Source organism: Aegilops tauschii, chromosome 5, assembly GCF_002575655.3.
Source record: "Aegilops tauschii subsp. strangulata cultivar AL8/78 chromosome 5, Aet v6.0, whole genome shotgun sequence".
NCBI classification, from domain to species: domain Eukaryota; kingdom Viridiplantae; phylum Streptophyta; class Magnoliopsida; order Poales; family Poaceae; genus Aegilops; species Aegilops tauschii.
The window spans coordinates 297,142,446-297,148,445 of NC_053039.3; positions in this window are offsets into that span (position 1 = coordinate 297,142,446).

Genomic DNA, 6,000 nt, shown 5'->3' on the forward strand with positions numbered 1-6,000 from the left:
GGCATGCAACGGTGCGGCAATAGTGCTAAAGTCTTTCACAAAGCGACGACAGAAACCCGCAAGGCCAAGAAAAATACGCACTTTGTTGCAAATTAGTGGGTTGTGGCAAGTTTTAATTGCTTCAATTTTAGACTCATCAACATGGACACCCTTTGAAGAAACAACGAAACCTAAGAAAACAAGCTTGTCAACACCAAACGTGCACTTTTTCATGTCGGCATAGAGACGTTCCTTGCGAAGAGTTTGCAACACGGCCCTAACATGATTCACATGATCTTTGATGGATTTGCTAAAAACAAGTATGTCATCGAAGTAGACCACAACAAACACTCCAATGTAAGGACGAAGCACAAAATGCATAAGTCGCATGAAAGTACCTGGAGCTTCCGATAAACCCATAGGCATAACCAACCACTCGTACAAGCCAAATTTAGTTTTGAAAGTTGTTTTCCATTTGTCACCTTCTTGTATGCGGATTTGATAATAGCCGCTTTTAAGATCAATTTTTGAGAAAATGGTGGCACCGCTAAGCTCATCTAGCATATCATCAAGGCGAGGAATGGGATGCCTATAACAAACGGTGATAACATTGATGGGTCTACAATCGGAGCACATGCGAAAACTACCATCTTGCTTGGGCACAAGTATAACCGGAACGGCACAAGGGCTTAAGCTTTCACGTACATGGCCGTTGTCGATGAGTTGTTGTACTTGCCATTGGATATCCTTAGTTTCTTCGGGGTTGACGCGGTAGGGAGCCTTGTTCGGAAGAGGTGCTCCGGGGATGAGGTCGATCCTATGTTCAATGCCACGTAGAAAAGGAAGACCGGGAGGTAGCTCATCGGGGAAGACATCCTCGAATTCCTGCAACAAGTTAGAGAACACTAGAGGAAGAGGATTAGGAGTGTTAGTTTTTGCCACCTCATCTTTGCAAAGTAGGACAAAGTGGATGACACTTGATGGGTTCTCACACACTTCTCTCATCTCTCTTTTTATGGCTAGAAGGACTAAGTTTTTCTCTCTTGGCGAAGAGTCGCTCAATTTTGGCTTGTGGCGCTCACTTTCTTTTTGGTGGTTCATTCTCTCATTAGTATCTCCATGATGGGTGGATGCTTGCTTGTAGGCGATCACTTGGCTTGGTGACATTGGTCAAAGCACATACCCTTTGCCCTTCATCTTGAATCTATAGTGGTTGGTTCTTCCGTTGTGGATGACTCCGCGGTCGAATTGCCAAGGCCGTCCCAAGAGAAGATGGCACACGGACATAGGAACTATGTCACACTCCAAGGTGTCCTCGTAGGCGCCGATCTTGAAAGAAATTTGCACCGTATGCTCCACTTGAATAGTGCCGGAGTTGCTTAGCCATTGCACCTTGTAGGGATGAGGGTGCTTCTTCTTGACCAATTGCAGCTTGGAACATAGCTCTTCACTTGCCAGGTTGTGACAACTTCCTCCGTCAATGATGACCTTCACGAAACGCCCGTTGATGCCGGACTTGGTGTGGAAGATGTGGCATCGTTGGTTTTCTTCTTGGTGGTGTTGTAGCGTCAAGACCTTGGAGACCACGAGAGAGGGACTTGAATCGTTGTCGCAAAACACCTGGTCATCTTCATCTTCATTCACGCGCCGGTGCATGGCCACGTGCTTGCTACCTCTTGAGCATGCGTTGGTTTTCCCTTGAAGAGGAAAGGGTGATGCAACAAAGTAGCGTAAGTATTTCCCTCAGTTTTGAGAACCAAGGTATCAATCCAGTAGGAGACAACGCACAAGTCACCTAGTATCTGCACAAACAATCAAGAACCTTGCAACGAACGCGATAAAGGGGTTGTCAATCCCTTCATGGTCACTCGCAAAAGTGAGATCTAATAGAGATAGTAAAATAAATATTTTTGGTATTTTTGTTGTATAGATTGGAAAGTAAAGATTACAAAATAGTAAATGAGATGCGATGTAAATAAAAGAGATGCAATATAATAGGAAAGAGACCCGGAGGCCACAGGTTTCACTAGTGGCTTCTCTCAAGATAGCATGTATTATGGTGGGTGAACAAATTACTGCCGAGCAATTGATAGAAAAGCGCATAGTTATGAAGATATCTAAGGCAATGATCATGAATATAGGCATCACGTCCATGTCAAGTAGACCGAAACGATTCTGCATCTACTACTATTACTCCACACATCGATAGCTATCCAGCATGAATCTAGAGTATTAAGTTCATAAGAACGGAGTAACGCATTAAGCAAGATGACATGATGTAGAGGGATAAACTCAAGCAATATGATATAAACCCCATCTTTTTAACCTCGATGGCAACAATACAATACGTGCCTTGCTGCCCCTACTGTCACTGGGAAAGGACACCGCAAGATTGAACCCAAAGCTAAGCACTTCTCCCATTGCAAGAAAGATCAATCTAGTAGGCCAAACTAAACCGATAACTCGAAGAGACTTGCAAAGATATCAAATCATGCATATAAGAATTCAGAGAAGAACCAAATAATATTCATAGATAATCTTGTTCATAAATCCACAATTCATCGGATCTCGGCAAACACACCGCAAAAGAGTGTTGCATCAAATAGATCTCCAAGAACATCGAGGAGAACTTTGTATTGAGAATCAAACAGAGAGAAGAAGCCATCTAGCTAATAACTATGGACCCGAAGGTCTGTGGTAAACTACTCACGCTTCATCGAAGAGGCAATGGTGTTGATGTAGAAGCCATCCGTGATTGATTCCCCCTCCGGAAGATCACCGGAAAAGGCCCCAAGATGGGATCTCACGGGTACAGAAGGTTGCGGCGGTGGAAAAGTGGTTTCGTGGCTCCCCTTGATGTTTCTAAGGTATAGGAGTATAAATAGGCGAAAGAAGTACGTCGGTGGAGCTACGAGGGGCCCACGAGGGTGGGAGGCGCGCCTACCCCCTTGGGCGCGCTCTCCTGCCTTGTGGCTTCCTCGTGGAGTTCCAGACTTCGACTCCAAGTCTTCTGGATTGCTTTCGGTCCAAGAAAGATCATCGCGAAGGTTTCATTCCGTTTGGTATTCCTTTTCCGCAAAACTCTAAAATAGGCAAAAAAACATAAACTGTCACTGGGCCTCCGGTTAATAGGTTAGTCCCAAAAATAATATAAAAGAGCGTATTAAAGCCCATTAAACATCCAAAATAGATAATATAATAGCATGGAACAATAAAAAATTATAGATACATTGGATACGTATCAAGCATCCCCAAGCTTAATTCCTGCTCGTCCTCGAGTAGGTAAATGATAATAATAGAATTTTTGATGTGGAATGCTACCTAACTAATTATCAATGTAATTTTCTTTATTGCGGCATGAATGTTCAGATCCGAAAGATTCAAGACAAAAGTTTAATATTGACATAAAAATAATAATACTTCAAGCATATTAACAAAGTAATCATGTCTTCTCAAAATAACATGGCCAAAGAAAGCTATCCCTACAAAATCATATAGCCTGGTTATACCCTATCTTCATCACAAAAAGTATTTAATCATGCACAACCCGGATGACAAGCCAAGCAATTGTTTCATATTTTAGTATTCTCAAACTTTTTCAACTTTCACACAATACATGAGCGTGAGCCATGGACATAGCACTATAGGTGGAATAGAGTGATGGTTGTGGAGAAGACAAAAAGGAGGAAGATGGTCTCACATCAACTAGGCGTATTAATGGGCTATGGAGATGCCCATCAATAGATATCAATGTGAGTGAGTAGGGATTGCCATGCAACGGATGCACTAGAGCTATAAATGTATAAAAGCTCAACAAAAGAAACTAAGTGGGTGTGCATCCAACTTGCTTGCTCACGAAGACCTAGGGCATTTTGAGAAAGCCCATCATTGGAATATACAAGCCAAGTTCTATAATGAAAAATTCCCACTAGTATATGAAAGTGACAACATAGGAGACTCTCTATCATGAAGATCATGGTGCTACTTTGAAGCACAACTGTGGAAAAAGGATAGTAGCATTGCCCCTTCTCTCTTTTTCTCTCATTTTTTATTTGGGCCTTTCTCTCTCTCTCTCTCTCTTTTTATGGCCTCCTTTTTTGTTTTATTTTTATTTTTCGTCCGGAGTCTCATCCCGACTTGTGGGGGAATCATAGTCTCCATCATCCTTTCCTCACTGGGACAATGCTCTAATAATGAAGATCATCACACTTTTATTTACTTACAACTCAAGAATTACAACTCAATACTTATAACACAATATGACTCTATGTGAATGCCTCCGGCGGTGTACCGAGATGTTCAATGATTCAAGAGTGGCATGTATGAAAAATTATGAACGGTGGCTTCACCACAAATACGATGTCAACTACATGATCATGCAAATCAATATGACAATGATGGAGCGTGTCATAATAAACGGAACGGTGGAAAGTTGCATGGCAATATATCTCGAAATGGCTATGGAAATGCCATAATAGGTAGGTATGGTGGTTGTTTTGAGGAAGGTATATGGTGGGTGTATGGTGCCAGCGAAAGTTGTGCGGTACTAGAGAGGCTAGCAATGGTGGAAGGGTGAGAGTGCGTATAATCCATGGACTTAACATTAGTCATAAAGAACTCACATACTTATTGCAAAAATCTACTAGTTATCGAAACGAAGTACTATGTGCATGCTCCTAGGGGGATAGATTGGTAGGAAAAGACCAGCGCTCGTCCCCGACCGCCACTCATAAGGAAGACAATCAATAAATGAATCATGCTCCAACTTCATCACATAATGGTTCACCATACGTGCATGCTACGGGAATCACAAACTTTAACACAAGTATCTCTCAAATTCACAACTACTCTACTAGCATGACTCTAATATCACCATCTTCATATCTCAAAACAATCATAAAGAATCAAACTTATCATAGTATTCAATGCACTTTATATGAAAGTTTTTATTATACCCATCTTGGATGCCCATCATATTAGGACTAGTTTTATAGCCAAAGCAAATTACCATGCTGTTCTAAAAGACTCTCAAAATAATATAAGTGAAGCATGAGAGATCAGTAATTTCTATAAAACAAAACCACCACCGTGCTCTAAAAGGATATAAGTGAAGCACTAGAGCAAAATTATCTAGCTCAAAAGATATAAGTGAAGCACATAGAGTATTCTAATAAATTCCGATTCATGCGTGTCTCTCCGAAAAGGTATGTACAGCAAGGATTATTGTGGTAAACTAAAAAGCAAAGACTCAAATCATACAAGACGCTCCAAGCAAAACACATATCATGTGGTGAATTAAAATATAGCCTCAAGTAAAATTACCGATAGACGAAGACGGAAGAGGGGATGCCTTCCGGTGCATCCCCAAGCTTAGGCTTTTGGTTGTCCTTGAATTTTACCTTGGGGTGCCTTGGGAATCCCCAAGCTTAGTCTCTTGCCACTCCTTATTCCAAAATCCATCAAATCTTTACCCAAAGACTTGAAAACTTCACAACACAAAACTTCAACAAAAAATCTCATGAGCTCCGTTAGTATAAGAAAATAAACCACCACTTGAAGGTACTGTAATGAACTCATTTTTTATTTATATTGGTGTTAAACCTACTGTATTAAAACTTCTCTATGGTTCATACCCCCCAATACTACTCATAGATTCATCAAAATAAGCAAACAACACACGAAAAACAGAATCTGTCAAAAACAGAACAGTCTATAGCAATCTGTAACTTACGAATACTTCTGTAACTCCAAAAATTCTGAAATAAATTGGTGGACATGAGGAATTTGTCTATTAATCATATTCAAAAAGAATCAACCTAAAATATCTCTCCAGTAAAAAAAGACAGCTAATCTCGTGAGCGCAAAAGTTTCTGTTTTTTACAGCAAGATCGCAAAGACTTCACCTAGGTCTTACCAAAGGTTCTACTTGGCACAAACACTAATTATAACATAAAAACACATCTAAACAGAAGCTAGATTAATTATTTATTACTAAACAGGAGCAAAAAGCAAAGAACAAAA